Below are 19,594 nucleotides of genomic sequence, written 5' to 3' on the forward strand. Positions count from 1 at the left end.
GAAAGAGATTCTGGACCTTTATCTAGGATGTATATTGAGCCCACCAGGTGACTTTGATAGACTCCCTTTCTCCTTGATGGATCTTGGCTCTCCCTCCATAAAATGGGGACACTGGGGGAGATGGCTTAAAGCAATCTCTACTCTGGGTCCAGTGACTGACAGGGGAGGTGAAAATAAAACAAACAAATTGTATCCCCAGGGAGATAGAGATGGCATCCAGGCATGGAAGCACAAATGCACATTGTTAACATTCAAGGGGCTAAAGCAGGAGGATCCTGAGCTCAAGGCCAGCCTGGGTGTCACAGTTAGCTTCTGTAGCCAACTTGTCACATCTGGGAAGAGGGAAGCTCAATAGAAGAATCATTTCTATTGCTTTGACCTCTGGGTAAATCTGTGGGGCATTTTCTTGATTGACTCCAGAGAGTCCTACTCATTGTTGGCAGTGCTACACCTGGGCTGGTGACCCTGAGTGGAATAAGAAAGCAGGCTGAGCTCCATGGGGAGCAAGGCAGTAAGCAGCATCCTCCAGGGCCTCTGCTTCAGTTCCTGCCTCCAGGTTCCTGCCTTGATTTCCTGTCTTGGCTCCCCTGAGTGATGGACCACAACTTGAAAGTTGAAATAAACCCTTTCTTCCCTAGGTTGCTTTTGGCCAGTGTTTTTTATCACAAGCACAGAAAGCAAACTAGAATACTAGGTTACATAATAAGTTTGAGACCAGCCTAGATTGCACAGTGAAACCCTGTCTGAAGGAGAAGAAAGAGAAGGAGGGAGAAGGAAGAAAAGAGAGGAGGGAAGGGTGGAAGAGGACAGAAGAGGGAAGAGGGAAGATGAAGAAGAAGAAAACAGAGGAGGGGGAGAAGAAAGAGAAGGAGGGAGAAGGAAGAAAAGAGAGGAGGGAAGGGTGGAAGAGGACAGAAGAGGGAAGAGGGAAGATGAAGAAGAAGAAAACAGAGGAGGGGGAGGAGAAAGGAGGAGGAGGAGGAGGAGGAGGAGGAAGACAAAACAGAGGTTTTGTTTTATGCTCCTGGCATCCCTGGGACTTAGGAGAGCACCAGATATATAGTTGTATATAGTTAGAACATGCTGAATGACCAAATGGATACTACCAAACTTCAAAGCTGTCCTGAGAAGGAGCCATGATCTCCTTACTGACCTCAGGTCCCAGAAAAAGCAAGAGACACTTCCTTGTGTGGGAAGATGGACCCACCAAGGAATTCCTGCTTAGGATTCCAGAGTGGGCTTGGAAGGAGGCCAGACATGGCACAGGTGGAAACTGGGGTCAGGAGCCCTTCCTTCACGTCTCCCCACCATACCCCAAGCATGCACTTCTCATTCCAGGGCCTGCTCTTTCATCACCAGACTGCACCCTGCAGAAGAAAGAGAAGAGCTTAAACCTAGCATTCAAGGTCTTGCCGGTGCCTCATCTGCCAAATGCAGAAGGAGAAGATAGTCAGGGAGCCAGGAGGCAGGATGTTCTGAGAGGCCCTTATGGGAAAGACCCTAGCAAGAACAGCCTTCCGAGAAGTGATTTGTTTAGTTAGAAAAATCACGTTTTCTTTGCCCCCTGACCCCTAAGCATGTTGGAGTCTGGGGAGCTGAGTGGGCTCCTGGGGTCCGCGAACTCTACAAGTTCAAGTTCATGTTCATGGCTTACCCTTCCTGGCTATAAAATCGTAACACTGGTGGGTAAACAGAGCACTAGAGATGGATGTATGCATGCATGCATATATAATTTTTCTCTCAGTCACCCCATCACTGGTCTCATACTCCCAGCTTGGGATTTTGTCAGATTCCCCAGCAGAGAGTCTGATGACTCCTTTCCCCACAAATGCTGTGAAAGTCACCTGAAACCTTGTTGACTGTTTGTGTGCTGGCACACTTGGAGCAGAGTCTCTCCACAGGAAAACTGACAGCTCCCATCAGCTCCCCCCGGGGCCAGCCCTGTAAAGTTTCATTCATTCAGATGCCATCAGCTCGGGAGTTTTTGGTTTTGGGTTTGTTTTTTTTTTTTTTTTTTTTGATGATTCAGACAGTCTGGGTGGAAGTTTCCTGCCCTTCTCAGTCCTTCAGAGAGTTTCTGAAATGGATAATGCAAAGCAGACGGCTGGGGCTGAGGACAAATTGTCTTCAAGCTCCTCACTGACAGTCAGTGGAGGGTTAATTGCGAATTATTTTTATCAAGTAATTGAAGTGAATCCCGAGTAATTCATCCTACCTTGGAGATCACATATTATATGTATTATAGATATATGATTTCGATCCATCCAGGCATGGGCTCAAATTCCAGCTATGCAACTCTGGAGTTTAGGTTTCTGTGTACAGGCTACTTCATGTCTCTGAGACCTAATTCTGACATATGGAAAAGTTTGCAGGGCCGACAAAGTACTGGAACTCACAGGTAAAGGATAGTTTTCAAGCCTAAGCTGGGAAGGATGCTTCAATCCACAAGGTGTTAACACATACACCATGAAAAAAGTATGTGTGGGGGGGTGGTTGTAAGTGAGTTTGCTTGCACTTTTTTTTAAATTTTCAGACCTACTCAGAGCCTTTAATTGCAGGCTATGTATTGTGAATTTCCACCAAGTTGTCCTAAATTTCTTGCAGAAAACAGTTGTTTAGATTATTTTGTATTTTACCTGTCCACATACCTCATGCATGCAGTACCCTTGGAGGTCAGAACAGGGCTTCAGATCCCCAGGAACTGGAGTTGCAGATGGTTGTAAGACACCTCATGATCAGGAAATCAGAGGCTCATTCAGTAAAGCCATAGTCAAGAGAGGGTAACGAGGTCATCTTCCGGGACTCCTCAGGGTACATCACCCCTTTTTTTGTTTGTCTGTTTGAGGCAGTGTCTCCATGAGACTGGAACTTCCTAAGGAGAGTAGTTGCCTAGTTAATGAGCCCCAGGGTCCCTCCTGACTCTGCCTTCCCAGTCCAGAGTTTGCAAGCGTGGACCCCCTAGACCCCCATTTTCATGTGGGTGCTGGAAATTGAACTCAGGTCCTCAAGCTTGTATGGCCAGTAATTTACCCACTGAGCCATCTTCCAGTGGGCAAGTGTCTCAATGACTTAGAAAGAAACTCTCCCTGGAGAAAGTGACTTCTAGCAATTTCTCAGATGAACTAAGAAGGTCACAAAATCAGGCCCTGTACATTTCCAGAAGTTCAAGGGGGTAGATTTCAGAAAGAAGTATGGTTGGGCTGGAGAGGAAAAACTGCCGACATTAAAAATGAGAGCTCGTTGTGTGCTTAGAGACTCGAAAGTGGAGGACACCCCTCACGTACCAAGCGTACCAAGCGCTGTAATTACATGCTCTCTAAGAACCACAGTCCGTCCTGCTGACAAGGCTCATTGTCAAAACCTAGAGACAGAGATGCAATCTGAGAGTCAGGCAGAGTGCCTGACTCTGGAGTTTATCTTGTGGCTTCCTCTCTCTGGTTCCTTAGGAAGTTGTCCCGTGAGGATGAAGAGAACATTACAAATTGTTTAACTGGATTTTCCAAATCTTACCTGGAAGAAAAGGGAAAGACGGGACATGGGAGACATGAGAGTAATTCATGAAAGTCCTGGGGGTGCGGGGACCAGCAGGGGGGTTCTTAATTAAAAACTCCCCTCCTTCTCTCTCCCTCTCCCCCCCTCTCTCTCTGTCCCTGTCTCTGTCTCTCTCTCTCTCTCTGTGTGTGGTGTGTGTGTGTGTGTGTGTGTGTGTGTGTGTGTGTGTGTGTGTGTGTGTGTGTATAAGAGAGACAGAGGGAGAGAGAGAGAGAGAGAGAGTTGTTCAGGTAGAAAGCATTTTAGTTTACAAAACTCAATCTTTTTCTACACTTTTCTGTTTATTCTTGAGTAAATGACTTCCTGTGTCCGAGGCTCTGTTTCCTCCTGTGTAAAATGAGAATATTAAATTCAAAGAGTGGGTCAGTTTGTCTGTCAGTTGGGTTGGTTGGTCCATCAGTTGGTTGGTGTATTAGTTTCTCTGTTTTTTTGTTTTGTTTTGTTTTGTTTTAGACAGAGAGTCTTGCTATGTAACCCAGACTGACTATAAATTTGAAATCCTCTTACCTCAGTAAGTGCTGGGATTACAGGTGTACACTACCACACCTGGGCAAAGAATTATTATGAGGACCATGAAATAATAGAAGCAGTGTTTGCCACAGTGCCCAGTGCCCAGTCAGGTCAGCAATGTCCACTATTGCCCATTCTTGGGTCTCACATTGTGTGAGAATTGGATTGTGTTGGGACTTCAGGATGCTGGGTGCCCCCCCCCATCATCTCTTCTCTTTCTTGTTAGTGTCTCAACTTGAAAGTTCATCATTTTTTCAGGCTAAAAACCTAATTCCTTCGGCCTTGTTAGATCTAAGAGGACCCTAAGACTGAGAGACGGCTCACTGGGCCAAACTGCTTGCCATGCAAGCCTGATACCCCAAGTCCTGTGTACCCATGTAAAAAGCTAGGTGCAGTAGAGTACATCTGCAATCCCAGCATGCTTTGCAGGACATGGGGCAGCAACAGAAACAGCCAAGGTGACACAGTCTCAACAAATCACAGGTGGGAACTCTCACCCTCAAAAGCTGCCCTCTGGGTCCCACATGTGCACTGTAGCATGTGCATAACTGAACTCACATACATACACAAAATCAAATAAATTCATGAATATTTTTAAAAGACTACACTTTCGTTAGTAATTTTTTTTTGTAAGAAGCTGGGATGTTCTTCCTAGGCCTTTCCTTAGAGAGACAGGGCCTCCACTCTGATCTTGCCATTCCTGCTTCTGCAAATCCAAGAGCCTGTCAAGACCAGCAAGCTGAGAAGAGCCTCAGAGGCATGGCCAGTGAGTAAAAATCTCCATGTGAGAGCAGTGGGCAGTAGGTAGGACTCAGCTTACACTTCCAGGTTGCCACCTGTCACTTCCACAGCAGCAAAAGTTTGAGACAGTCAGTTACATCACATGCACAGTTAAGAGCAGAGAGACATGGATGCATGCATACTTCCTCATTTGTGCTTGGCATTTCAGGACCCTGTGCCAAGGGCATAGTGCCGCCCACAGTGGGCTGACTCTTCACACATCAGTTAATTCATATTTTTGGTTGTGAGCCTATTCTTTAAAGACTGAGCCATCTCACAGAGCTAGTAGAAAACCATCCTGAGTCAGGTAACCCAAAAAACAGAAAGACAAATATAGTATGTATTCACTCATTGAGTGAATACCAGACAAAAAGCAAAAGATACCCAGCCTACAATCCATAACATCAGAGAAGCTAGTACCCTCTTCCAGAGACAGATGGAAACAGATGCAGAAATCCACAACTAACCAATGGGCCAAGCTCCTGAAGTACAATCGGAAGTAAGGGAGGAGCAATAATATGAACAAAAGAGTCAATTCCATGATGGGGAAACCCACAGAATCAGCTGACCCAAGCTAGTGAGAGATTACTGACTCTGTTCTGGAAAATGGGGGACCTACCTAAGATGGTACTAGACTCCCTTAATACAGGTGACAATAGTGTGACTGGGACAATATATGAGGCCACTGGCAGTGGGTCTAAGATCTAACTCTAATGCACAAACTGACTTAGTGGAGCCCATTCTATATGGAGAGATACCTTGCCCAGCCCAGACACAGGGGTGTGGGGGGGTGGGGAGGTGCCTTGGTCCTGCCTCAACTAGAAGATGGGACAGACTTAGTAGACTTCCTAGAGGAGGCCTTGCCCTCTCTGTGGAGCAGAGGGGAGGAGGGGGGAGGGGAAGGAGGAGGAGGGGAGGGAGGGAGAACTGGGATTGGAATGTAAAAAATAAAATTAAAAAAATATTAAAAAAAAACTCCAGATCCCACACCAGTTAATTTAATCAAGACGACCCCCCCAACAACCTGAAATAGAGACTCTGAGACACTCTTCTCAGGTGATTCTGAGTTGTGTCAAGTTTCTAATTCAAGTCACCAATCCAGACTTCCAGTCATCTCCTCCACCGACAGAGCAAGGTCACCATGACCTGTCTCTTGGATATAGTGTGTGGTAGAACTTGGTTTGATATAGTGTTTTAGGTGTCCTAGAGGAATAATGATGAGGTTTGTGACTGGCACGGAACAAAGGCCTTCTCACCTGAGTGAGAAGCCTCCATGCTTGCCAGCCTCGGCCATTGCTGTGTGACGTCAAAGGGACAGTGGTAGTCTGCTGGCCAGTTGACAAGGACTGCTCGCCATGTGGTGTGGGTTTGTAGCTGCTCTGCCACGTCTGTGGCTGGTGTTTATTGTGGTCCCCCTGCTGATTGTCAACCGGTCTTAGACACTCAAGAATGTGGCTGTGTCTCTTGGATCTGCTGCGGCCTCTTATAAACTGCTGTTTGTTGTGGCTGAAACAGGGAATGGTGCCGTGCACTTTTTTTTTTCCATCCTGTGTTTTAGGAGCAACTGTTTGATGTCTGCGGGAGTGTTTCCTGGTGTGTGTGTGTGGAAACCATCATGGAAGGAGTATGCCATTAAGCAACTCCTCATTGGCTTCACAAGACACTGGGTCCAGGCTTTAGACTCTTTACTACAGCCAGGTACATCAAGCCAATTACGTTAGAATTTTTCACACACGGGAAAGCATATTTTTTTTAGCCCTCAGCTCGTCTGTGTTATTCTTTATAAAACCAAGTAGGCAGTGTTCCAAAATCTCACACCGAGTTTCATTATTAGCATGTTTTGGGAACTGAAGGTTTTCTGTGTTTGAGTTCAGGTTTTTGTTTTTGTTGTTTTTAATCCTGGAGCTGAGAACTGGATCCCTTAAGACGAGAATGTAGGTCTTTGGTAGAGGGCTTGCCTAGCATGTGTGAGGCCCTGGGTTCTGTGCCCAGGCAGGGAACAAGCAGACAAACAAACACCACTGGGTTGGGGAAATGCGGCTCAGTGTGTAGACTGTTTGCCTACCATGCACAAAGGGTTGGGTTCCATCTCTAGCACTGTAGAACTGAGGATCAGAGAAAGGGATTAATTACCCAAGGGTTGTTGTGATGACAGCAGGTAAAAGTGACTGCTACCAAAACTAAAGACCTGAGTTCAATACCTGGAACAAAAAGTAGAAGGAGATAATTGACTCCCGAAGGCTGTCTTCTGACTGCCACATATACAGGGACACATGAATATCCTCGTGAATATACACAAAATAATAGTAGTATTGTTTTTTTTTAATTTAAGCAAGTTCAAGGGCATGAAGTTACACTACTGCCAGGCTATGGCTGCTGGCTTTACAAGGCCTCTCAGACTTGTCACATGACAAGGTGGTCGTTGCAATGCAGCCACAGTCTGAGGAGAGCTCTACATCAGCAAACTGATGACTAGGACTCTATAGGAAGGGCGTTCTGTGTTCTTGTTTTGCAAGACTTTAAGACATTATGTCCTTGGACGTGGGTTTTCCTCCTTTAGCAGGGCACTGATCACAACCCCATGTTGTGAGAACCAACAAGGTGGTAAGCAAGAAAAATTCAGGGGTAGGGACAAAACTGTAAGTCCCAAGTGAGACTGAAATTGTGGGCTTTCCCCACATACATGCCCCATGTAATGCAATGCTTCCAAAATGGAGGTCAGGGTTGCTCAAGTCAGCACTTCCCATGCCATGTCAGGCCACTCCAAATGAAGCTGGTGATCCACAGTTGTTTGTAACCAACCCTGCTAATCATTTATACCTCTCAAAACCTCTGCGGTCAAGTGCTGTGAGTAGAGATGTCCTCACTTCCCACCCTCAGATGAATGTATGCTGCGAATCCAGAGAGAATCCCCAGGCCAGGCAGAAGCTGTGGCAGGGGCTATGCTTGTGGTTGGGAATGATGGAGCTGCTCCATTCGGATTCTTCAGGAGCGTGGATACCTTCCAAGTCTTGAGAAATCCTGGCCAAGAGTTGTTATCTGTTTTGATTCTGGTGCTTCTTGCAAGTAGAGGACATCTGTGAAGCGCTTCTTGATTGCAATTGCGGGGCCTCTTCAGTCCACTTGTGTGAGTTTTGCTGCATTTACCAGAACTGAAACAGAGCAAAGGTCTTCAGGAAGGAAGCCAAGACCCATGACAGGAAGTAAAGTGAGGAAGGGAGGGGGAGGGAGGAGAAGAAGAGCAGGGGGCAGAAAAGGAAGGGGGAAGGAAGAGAGAGGAGTGGAAGAGGAGGGTGGGAGGAGGAGGATGGGAGAAGGAGACAGGGAAGGGAAACAGGACCGCCTTCCACGGCACCAAGACAGAAGCGCCGTACAACCGTGCAGTCCCGTTCCAGCTACGGAACACAAAGCGCTGAAGTCAGGATGCGGAAAGGTTATCTGCACTTCTGTCCATCACAGCAGCCCTCCCGATAGCCGGAACACGAAAGCAACCTGGATCCATGCCAATAGGTGAACAGGCAACAACCTGTTGTTGACAGTCTTATAGGACGTCTTCTGTCTGGACAACATGGATGGGCCCGGGAGATACGTGGCTAAGTGCAAAAAGTGGGGGATCTAACGTAACAGTCACGAAACAGGGTGCCCAAGGGCAGCTGGCTGAGATGGTGTGAGGGGGAGATGGGGAGGTGATGGTCACAGGACAGGAAGTTTCGGTCCCAAGGGCCAGCGCACAGTGCCATACCTGTGGCCAGCAACAGTGTTCCATCTCTAAATTTTGCCAAGAACAAGCACTATATTAAATATTCTTTTTTAGCAAGTTATGTGTATTTCTGTACATGCGTGTGAGTCTAGGCACATGGGTGCAGGCACTCAGAGAAGCCAGAAGAAGGTGTTTCCCTTCAAGCTGGAGCTACAGGTGGTTGTGAGACACCCACACAGTACTGGGAACTTAATTCTCATCCTCTGGAGAGCATCATGCCCTCCTCACCTCTGCACCATCTCTCCAGCTGCTCTATAAAGGATTGTTTACACTCAAAGACAGTAATGGAACAGAACAAAGAAAAGGCAAGAGGTACCCTTTAGAGGTAATACATAACTTGCTGTCAGTGGACCCTCTTGCAAATGTGTGAACTCTGGCATTAACTATCTACCTACACACACACACACACACACACACACACACACACACATACACGGTGGGGGGGGTGCCTCCTCCCTTCTCTCAGAGTAAAGGGATAAAAGGGAGGTGAGCAGAGAGGGATAATTAGAAAATTCAAGAGTTTACCCGTACAATGAAACCATTGATAACCAAGGTCTAAACATCCAGGGAGAGAGCGAGTTGATGGAATGTGATAGGTGTGAGAAAAGACTATAGAACCCCCTGTCCTTCCCACAGGCACTGAACCATTAGGATGTGAAGTGGGAATATGTCAGCTCCCAGCAGGCCAGCTGCTCAGGACCAGAAATACCTGTGGGCCTGGGGAACAGGGAGAGCCTTCGGTGGCAGAGGCTGTGACACAGACAGCTACAGAGCGCTGATGGGGTTCCTTAGTCCAGATTCCCAAAATGACTTTTACTGTCAGCCATGGCAATGCCGCAGGGTGTGCTGAACCAATGCAATGGCAAAGTCTTAGAAAAGGAGCAAAATGGGAGCCTGGAGTCACCTCAGGGGCTTAGAACTCACTAGACACAATTGCCAGTAAGAATGAAATGGACAGAAATTGTACAGTCCTTGAGGGACCAAACACCTCTACTCACAGACAGTAGGAAGAGATGCTTAGCCTAATTCCTGATTGTCTGGAACCTTTTATTAGCTGGAATCATCCTGTCTCTTTCAGGAAAAGGGATGGCCTGAAAAATAATAATATAAAGACAAATTCAGGTGAAAGGGTAGTCAGGGACACACCTTCATCCTCCTGCCATTTCAACCCCATGTACAAGTGTCTTGAATTTACATTAACTGGACTGTGAGCCTCCCGGGGTGGGGTGCTGTGTTTTGCTGTTCAATGCTGCCTTCTGGAACCCTGGCTGAGCACAGAACTCAGGAAGAGGGTGGGACAGGGCACCTGAATGAATTCTGACCCCCAAAGGGCATCACAGAAAGACTTCTGGGGACATTATCATTAGCCGAGCTGGAAGACATTCAACTGCTTCAGAAAGGTTTGGTCACCATGTGGTGTCGTAGATAAAAGATCTTTTCTCTTAACCGCACTAAGAAAGGCAATTCTATTTGTTTTCCTCAGGAATTTTGTTTTTGAGGGAGAGTCTCATGTAGCCCAGGCTGGCCTCAGACTCACTTTCCCACTATGGAGTAAAGGATGACCTTGAAGTTATGATCCTCCCGTCTCGCCTCCTTCATGCTAACTTATGCTATGCTAGAGATGGAAGCTAGGACTCCTTGAACATCGAGCAGGATCTGCAGACTGAGCCCTATCCTCAGCCCCTCCTGGAAAGCTCTTCCCATGAATCTTGAGTTTGACAAAGCTCAAGTAAGCTTGTCACGGAGGGGCATACCTACCTACAATCTCAGAATTCAGGAAGTTGAGACAGGAGGATCACAAGTTCCAGATCCACCTGGACAACTTATTGAATCTGTGTCTTCAAAGAAGAGAAGGAGAGAAAAAGGGGGAGAAAGAGGAAGAAAAATAGAAGATGAGAGGAAGAAGATGGGGAGGAAGAAAGGGAGGAAAAAGAGAGGAAAGAACATGAGGAGGACAAGGAGAAGAGGAAATAAAGACCACCACACTGAAATGCACCAGGCTCTCGACACTAGAAAGCTAGCTGTAGGCAGCCCATTCTATCTAACCAGCTTCAGGTAGACCCTAGGAGGGACCAGAGAAATATGTGAACCACTGTAGACTTCTCAGATCAGGGGTTAGATCATTTTCTCTGTAAAAGGACAGACAGTAAATGTTGAGGCTTTGTGAGTCATATCATTTCTATGGTAATGGCTTAGACTTTTAAAGCCACTATAAACAGTAGGTAAATGAATGAGTGTCCCAATAAAACTTTATTGGTAAAAAGTTGCTGGGCTGATATTGGCCTGAAGGATATAGCTTGCTGACCTCTGGTCTTGACCAACCCAACTGGACCTGACTGACCTCTGTTAAGCTACATGGAACAGAAGACTCACCCAACTAAGTGAGCCGTGTTCAAATCCTTAACCTGCAACATTATGGCTTAGCATAAAATGTTTTGTGTTAAGTCCTAAAATTTTAGACAATTTTTAATACAGCAATAGTTAAGTGGAATAAAAAGGTTGGTATCACTTCCCCCCCAAAACAAACAAACAAATAAATAAATACAGGAAGGTGAAAGGGCAGAGATAACTTTCAGTCCATTCTGTGTAGCCCTGTAGTGGCTGCATGAAGGAAACCATGGCTCCATTCCCCAGGGATGACAGATGGCACAGAGAAGTTGTGCAGAATGTTGGAGATGGGAGCTCAGAGTTAAATGAAGTATTGGGGAAAGTGGGGCTTACGTTACGTGGTGGCTGTGGAGCTCTCTGCTGCGCCATTCCAGCACCCTATTCGTGGTGTTGTCTATGCACATGGGGCCCCAGTGGCAGGACACGTGGCAGCTTTAAAAGAAAGAGCAAGACTGGAAAGATGCCTTAATCAACTAAAGTGCTCATACATGACCACGAGTTCAGGTCTCCAACATTCACAAGAAAAGCTGCGAGTGCTGACAGGCCTGAGGTCCCAGCTCTGATGAGAGGATCCCAGGAGCTCACTAGCCAGCCATCCTTATTTAAATGGAGAAGCCCTCGTCCCAGAGAGATCCTGTCTGAAACCAAAGCAAAAAAAAAAAATAGAGACAAAAGGCCAGATGATGGTGATGGTGATGACGATGATGATGATGATGATGATGATAAAGTCAAGGTGGGGATCTCCTCGGGAATTGATACCCTCCCAAAGTAGACCTCTGGTCTCCACGCACACATAATACATACATGCACTCACATGTATGTGCAACATACAACAGAGAGAAAAGAGAGAAGAGAGGCAAAACAAACAGAAGTGGGGGGTGGATATTGCCCTAGTCTACCCTCTGTTGCTATGAGGAACACCATGACTATGTTGTATCTTACAGCCCATCATCAGGGGAAACTAAGACAGAATTTAGAGGCAGGAACTGGAGCAGAGGCCATGGAGGGAGCTGCTCACTGGCTTGCTCCCTGTGACTTGCTCAGCCTGTTTCTTATAGAACCCAGATCACCAGGCCAGGAATGGCTCCACCCATAATGGGCTGGGCTCTCCCTCATCAATCACTAATTAAGAAAATGTACCACAGGCTTGTCCACAGGCCCATCTGATAGAGGCATTCTCTCGACAGAGGCTCCCTTTTCCCAACTGATTCCAGTTAGTGTCAAATTGGCAAAAGTTAATCAGTACTGACGTGAAGTGCTCCTCAGGGCCCATGTGTTTGAACATTCTGTCCCCAGTTGGTGGTGCTGTTTGGGAAGCTGAGGAACATTTAGGAGGTGGGGCCTAGCTGGAGAGGTAGGTTGTTGGGAGGTGCCTTTAAGGGACAGGACTTCAGTTCCTGCCTGAGCTCAGCTTCCTGACCCCTTCAGTGATGTAACCAGTCTCCACATGTCCCAGTCATCATGCCTCCTCCACCGTGACAGAAAGGCTCTTCTGCACTGTGAGCTGGAATAAACTCCCCTCCCTCAGGTCGTTTATTCTATCACAGTGATAAAAACAGGAACTCACATTCCCACCAAAGGTACAAAGGGTATTCCTGACCATCTCTCTGTCCCCCAGACCCGCAACAAAAAGCTTGGTAATGAGGAGCTGCCCTGAGAGGCTGGGCAGAGAAGAGTCACAGAGCTGAAAGTGAGTTTGAGACACTGACACTTCCACCAACCCATTACACAAACTGGTAAGCTGAGACTCCGGTGGTAGAATAGCAGAGGTCCTCAATGACACAGAGAACAAGAATCCTGCACATTGTGCCGTTTCCTTTTCCATCTTTGTGCCCTACGGAGCTGCTAAGCAAATTCAGTATGCATTCTTGGGGAGTTGTCTATAGAAGCCAAGAATCTGGAGAGCCTACTTCATTCCCACGGCTCCATAAATCTCCACGCCGTGTTAAATGCTGGGGGACGAGGGGGGAGCAGAATCGCCAAAGTCCTCGTGAAATCGGGCCTTTCTGGGCCTGGCAAAATCTCTCTCAACCTGTCACCATTATTCTGTGTTATGGCTGGGTTCCGTCTAAACAATCCATTTCTATAATTATATAGATTAAAATAAAAAAAATCCCACTGCTAATGTCCTCGGATCCCTTTAGTGTCGGGAGCAGCTGCCAGGTGCGACGCCACAGACCGGACGTGTGAGATGGCCGGGCCAGGCCCACAGTCAACCATTCCAAGTTCTGTTTATTTTGTCTGGTGACACTTCTTAGGAGAGGGGAATTAAGGGCTGGAGTCTGCACCTGCTGGATTTCTCTAGACAATGCATGGCCTAGCCCATTTTACATAAAAAAGCTGCTTTGTAATCTGGGCTTGCTGTCATAGCTCCTGTGTTTACTAGCAAATAATTCTGACAGTCTCCATGTGCCCCAATTTCTCTCCAAAGTAAAATGGGGTTAGTTTTGAAGCAGAGGTCTGACTATGTAGCCCAGGCTGGCCTTGAACCTTCAGTCCTCATGCCTCAGCTTCCTGAGTGCTGGCCTGGTAGGTCTGCACCATGGTGCCTGGCAACAGAGGCATCCTGGAATGGGGAGACTGAAAAGAATACTCTATGTTGTTGTGTATGGAAGTGGGGCCGAGTTTGTTTCTTCATGGGGTTGAAAACTTGGCGCCTATAGAGTCCCCCAGCACAAGTTTCATAGATGAGGGAAGGACTGCAATGAGTTTAGGAATCTTGTCAGCCAACCCATTTGCACAGATGGGAAAACTGAGCCCTGGAGGCTGTTTTGCTCAGGCTCATAAACATCCTCAGGGTGGGAACAGCCAGGCTTTTCTGCTTCCCTTTGAGATGCTCACTGTGTTCTGGGCAAAGCCAGGGAGGCTGGAAGAAATTATGAGGGAACCACATTATCAATGAACCACGTAAAGAGAAGACCCCAGCAAAAGGAATGTGTCTCTTCCAACAAAGAACGGGGAACCTAAATACCTGGCCCTTAAATCACTCCAAGATTGCTGAGATGAGAAGGGGCCATTGGTTGGCCTATTTGGTGTCTCTCACACCTTTGTTAGGCTTCACATACATATGCACACCTGAGGAAGCCTGGCGGGTAGCAAGGTTCTGAATTCAACCCCTGAGATGAAAATCAATTTTAAGAAATGATTGGGTCTATCAACATTGCATTGTGGGTAGGGGTGGGCCTATCTGCCCCCCACCCCCTCCCCGAGAGACTATTGATTGCCAGGTAGGGTTGTTGAGGGAGGGGGTATCACTTTTCTTCAGTGCTGTATCTGCTGATAAATTGCCCATTCTCCAGAAAATAACCTCATGTCCATACCCAGACAGGAAACTCAAATTAAACTAAGTGGATTATACACACACACACACACACACACACACACACACACACACACGAGAGTGGAGAGGGCACTTACTGAGAAAGAAGCAGTTCAATCAGGAGAAACTGAGGCTTGGGGAAAGAAGGCTTGTCCAAAGCCAGCCGCTGACACAGAGGGTTCATTCCTCAACTTCAGGGCACTCTCTGAGTCCTCCAGTCTCGAGGAAGCAATTGTTGTCCTTGTGTTGGATCCATCTTACAGCAAGCATACAATCCTGGTTCTTTCACCCCGGGAGCCATGGGACATCCTAGGGCAGACCACATGTGTCTTAGTTTGTCACACTTTTCTGTTGTTTTTGGTTGTTTTCCAGGATTATCCTCCAGACGCTATTTTTCTGGGCCGCACAGAGGCCAGAGAACAGCTAAAACCATAGAGGGATAGAAGAGCTCTACATTTTTGGATGTGGTTATTAAAACCCTTAGTAGACAATTAGCAGTAACAAGACAGAATCTGGGATGCCTTTAATGTGTCTGAATGTGACCACTGATTCATTACACAACCATGGTATTGAACTTCATGTCTATTGGTACAACCACCCACCCAAAATGTTCATTTAAACCCTGCAAGCTGGCCATCCCTCTGTGTCTTCAAGATTGCTTGCATCCAGATGTTACATGGCAGGGCTCTGATTGCATCATCTTTGTCATGTGGTTACTCAGGACTTAGAACTAAATGGGGCTCATGTTTCAAAGCTCTTGGAAACACCTAGGTAAAAACATCTACTAATCTAAAATCTGGGAGTTTGGGAGGCAGAGTTCACGTACATACACTTCCTAGAGTTGTTACAGCCTTGATGAGAGGTTACTCCAGCCATGACAAGAATTAAGACTATACGTAGAAATCCTGAGAGCTGGTAAGATGACTTAGCCGGTCAAGGACTTGCTCTGCAAACATGAGGACCTGAGTTTGATACCCAGGACCATGTGAAGGGCTGGGCATGGCTGGCCATATGCATGCCTATAAACCTAGCACAGGGAAGATGGAGACCAGTCAGACCCACAGCACTTGCTAACCAGCCAGTCTAGTGAAACTGGTGAGCTCTAGGTTCCGTGGGAGACCCTGCCTCAGAAACTAAAAACTAAGGTAGGAGACCACTGAAGAAAATGCCTTCTGTAAACCTCTGTCGTCTACATACACATGTGTACGCATGCATGTGGGACTGCACACTCCTATGCACATGCACAAATATACACTGGCACACATATGTACATACACAAAATGTACACACACATACACAGCAAACAACAAAACAGAAAACCTCAAGATGGAGAAACTATCTGGTGACAGGCCATTCTACTAAAAAAGAATGAAAAGAAGGAAGGAGAGGCAGAGAAAGAGGAGGGGGAGGAGGAGGAAGAGGGGAGGAGGGAGAGGAGAGGAGGAGAGGGAGGAGGATGGAGAGGAGGGAAGAATGGGCAGGAAGGGGAGGGGGAGGAGGGGGGTAATCACCAGGCTTACTGGAAGAGAGAAGCTTCTTCAAGAAATGTCAAAGGACCTAAATAAGTCCTGGAAGATAACAATCACGGTTGACCAGGTAAAGAATGACAATGGCAGACCAAGACAGTGACCCTTCAGTGCTATCTATTCACCTCCCCTGACACTTCTGTAACAATGACACACCACATAGTGTCAATGGGTATTTAGGGAAGTTCAGCTATCTCTCATCAAGGAAGATGTTCCTAATGCCTGAGGCTAGACTAGTGGAAGCCCAGGGTGCCCTTGCAGAGGAAGCAGCCCCACTTAAGTGAGAGTGTTGAGTCACTTGCCAGCTGTCTGGCCTCAGGCAAGTTGCTTAACCTCCCTGAGCCTTGATTTCCACACTTAGGAAGTGAGAGTAATAAGGTACCTTGGCATGCAGCGATGTTCCCTGGGGGAAGTTGTAGTCAAGGCTGGGCTGGGGCAGGACTTAGTAAGTTGATGGCTTGAGGACCCAAACTTCTCTCCCAACCTTTTGATAGCTGATCAGTACCCAGCCCACAGCTCTTACCTACCCTAAAAGCTTTAGCACGGAGGAGTTTGGTAGAGACTGGACGCAGTGCACGTGCTCACAGGGGGAGTGTGCTGTGTGTACACATTGTAATTACAGAACTGGACTCATTCTGCATATGACGTCTCTCCTATGCTAGGATCCTTCGTATACAGTTTAAATTATGCATACATATTTAGAATCTTATTTATCAAAATATCACCAGCAGTGGGTCTCGGGGAGTTTTCTTTCCCTTCCTTCCTCTGAGAAATATTTACAGACTTCTGCTTTGTACTACACCCCGCCTTCCTTCCCTGGCCCTTGTTTAATTGTCTAAATGTCCTAAGAGTCCACATTTATACTTATTTTAACCTTGATAAACAATCATCCAAAAACAAAACAGCCTTCCATCAATATCGCCCAGCACCACAGACGAGGATGCTAACACTTGGAAGAGATGGGACTAAAGGCCAGCCAAACAGGCTCCCCCATCTCCTCGTCCCCACTTCCATGCCCAATTTTTATCTTCCTTTTTGGCTGAGGGTCACCGTGTGTAGATTTGCTCTGCACAAAGATAGAACTGCCCACCTGCCTTACTGTGGTGTCATGCAAGCTCAGGAAACCCGCAGCAACAGGGGGCCCTCGGTGGGGGAAAAATAACCACTTATCTGCCTTAGCTGAGTTCAGAGCTCCCCCGAAGGCATCCTTCCTACACTCAGGGGGTGGGTTTTGTTTATCCCCCTGGCACACAATGAAATGTTGAGAACACATGCTCAGGGTGAGGTGGGGCCTGGCGGAGGTTAAAAATGGAACGGCAGCTTTGATCCTCAGCCAACATCAATGACGCTCAGGGTTGGGGCCAGGGTGAGTGGTCATGCTCCCTTGTTCTGTCTCCTCAGAAGGTGCAGACAGCCCCCGCCCTCCCCACCCTGACTCCAAATGCAGACAGGGCCTCAGACTGGAACATGGATCTAAGACCCCAGACAAGGAGTTAAAGCTGGGAAAGCATGCTTTGTATGAATCAGGGAGGGGCCTTCTCCACTCGGCTTAGCATCAAGGTTCTAGAAGGACCACCACAGAGAGGATGGAGGCCAGCAACAGGTCAATAGGACATCTCCCGATCTGTAGCCATCACGTTGGAATTGGCCCTTCAGATCTTTTGAGAATTTCTGTCCCTCTTCACATCTGTCATTTAATTAGCAGATATTTGTAGACCATGGGTCCCAAAACTGAGCTGATCATGGGAATCCACTAGCAAAAGACACCCAAGCTCTTTTTTCTAGATCTTGAGGGTCACTAAGCAAGGCATACGACAAGTAATGAGACACTGAATTGATGTGCTCTGAGGAGGGTGCGGGAAGGGGGCAAGAGGTCAGAGGGGTGAGATCAGTGGCCTGTGAGATGTCCCAGCAGGTAAAGGGCTGGCTGTCAAACCTGACAACTTGAATTCAAACCCCTGAACCTACGTGGTGGGAGGAGAGACTCAATTCCTGATACGCATGTGGCATGCACACTGTGGCATACGTGTGTGTGCAGGTGAAGACTGCACAATGAATAAGCAGAAGGCAGAGGAAGAGGAGGAGGGGATGAAGGAGAGGAGGAAGGGATGAGGGAGAGGAGGAGGGGATGAGGGAGAGGAGGAAGGGATGAGGGAGAGGAAGGGGGGATGAGGAAGAGGAGGAGAGGGGTGAAAATCTCCAGACTCTGGAAGAAGGAAGGGACCTTAAGAAAGGAGCAACCTCTAAGTGAAAGCCTGAGGAAGGTAAGAATCACGGTTGAGCAGGCAGAGATGGGAAGGAAGACTGCCTGGGTTTAGGAAGTGCATCCGCCCCAAATAAACGGTGCGGATTAAAAAATTGAAAGAGACAGACAGGATTAAAGCAAGAGTGTATGCTATTTTGAACAAAAAATGAATGGGCTGCCCTCATTCATGGTTAAGTTTTTAATCAAGCTAACCAGTTAGTGGTCCGGCAGTAGGTGAAGAAGTCTGTTTTAGTCAGGCTTGGACTATGAGGACAACCAGCTGTAACTGGTGATGTATACGTCCCAGGAATGTATCCCTGTGCTTCTGAGAGCTAGGGAGGCCAGGATCAGGATGGCCGAGTCCAGGTCTAGACAATGTCTTCTTCTTGCTCCATAGATGTCCCTCTTTTGGGGAAAGCACAAGTGAACCCCATCAGGCCTCCTTCATGAAGTCCTCCCTTGTGACTTAATCATGTCAAAGACCCCATCTCTCCCAACCCAGAGTACTGGGATTTTGCCATATCATCTCTAGGCAAGTGTTCTTTTCCTAAGGTCGGATTTCTCCCAGCTTGCACTGCAGAGCGGTGTCCCTCACCCACGTTGCCTCTTTGCATTCTCACAGAAAATATCATAGGGAATCTGAAAGTTGAAGGTTACTCAAACTGATCAAATCCTTTGGCGCCTGCAGGTGCGTCGGGAGATGGCAGAATTTGATTCCAGAGCAACTTCAGGTTCATGTACCACCTACTGTGCTCATCCCATTTAGCAGAGGCTATGTCTTTGTTGAGGACCATGTGGAAATGGAAGCATCTCCCAGCCAGAGATGACTTCTTCATCCACCCATCCATCCAATCGTATGTTTAATCAGTCAATGTTCACACATCCAGAGGTGCCTATTTGGCTTCTCTCCCCCCCCCCTCTCTCTCTCCTTCTCCCTCTACTCTTCCCTCTTCCCCTTCTTCCTCCCCCTCTGCCTCTTCCTCTCCTCTCCTTCCTCTTTTCCTCCCTTCCTCCCCCTCTCTCTATCTTTCTTCCAAACTAGCCTCTGAAACATATTCACATGTCAGATCACCTCAGTCCTCTAAGACAGGACAGCACTGCAGAGGGGATCTTTTGAAACTCTCCCTATCACGTTCCTTAAGGACATGGGTGTTAGAGGTCATGGATGGTATTGGAAGTTCACCCAGTTTGCTGTCATTACACGTCAGAGTCCGTTTGGAAGTTTCCTTTGTTTCAGGTGATGCTTCACGTTATAGGACACAGACTTGAACTTGTAGACGTCGAAGTGAATTTAGAGATTGCATAGTTCATCCTTATGGCTTCACATTATAAAACCAAGCCACAAAAGAAGCAACGGCTCCATGAGTAGGTGGGATATGGGAAATGATCAAGCAAGGTCAGAGCCACCATTCAGAGTGACAAACACAAAGACCTCTGTCCTCAAGTGACAAGTGGCACCATCCCACTAGGAAGGAGCCAAGCACCGCATTCATCCTTCTGCAGCCATGCCACAG

General features: G+C 47.3%; 1 long non-coding RNA gene across 1 annotated transcript; it reads right to left on the reverse strand.

Annotated features, from left to right (window-relative positions):
- Window positions 1-7,149: 7,149 nt before the first annotated feature.
- On the reverse strand, window positions 7,150-16,362 carry LOC121134039. The gene is made up of 5 exons (XR_005871048.1): window positions 16,218-16,362; window positions 14,408-14,618; window positions 11,324-11,422; window positions 9,601-9,693; window positions 7,150-7,994 (listed from the first exon to the last, which is right to left on the reverse strand). It is a non-coding gene; the product is annotated as an uncharacterized LOC121134039 (long non-coding RNA).
- Window positions 16,363-19,594: the final 3,232 nt, after the last annotated feature.

Source organism: Mesocricetus auratus, unplaced genomic scaffold (assembly GCF_017639785.1).
Source record: "Mesocricetus auratus isolate SY011 unplaced genomic scaffold, BCM_Maur_2.0 Super-Scaffold_100025, whole genome shotgun sequence".
Lineage (NCBI taxonomy): Eukaryota > Metazoa > Chordata > Mammalia > Rodentia > Cricetidae > Mesocricetus > Mesocricetus auratus.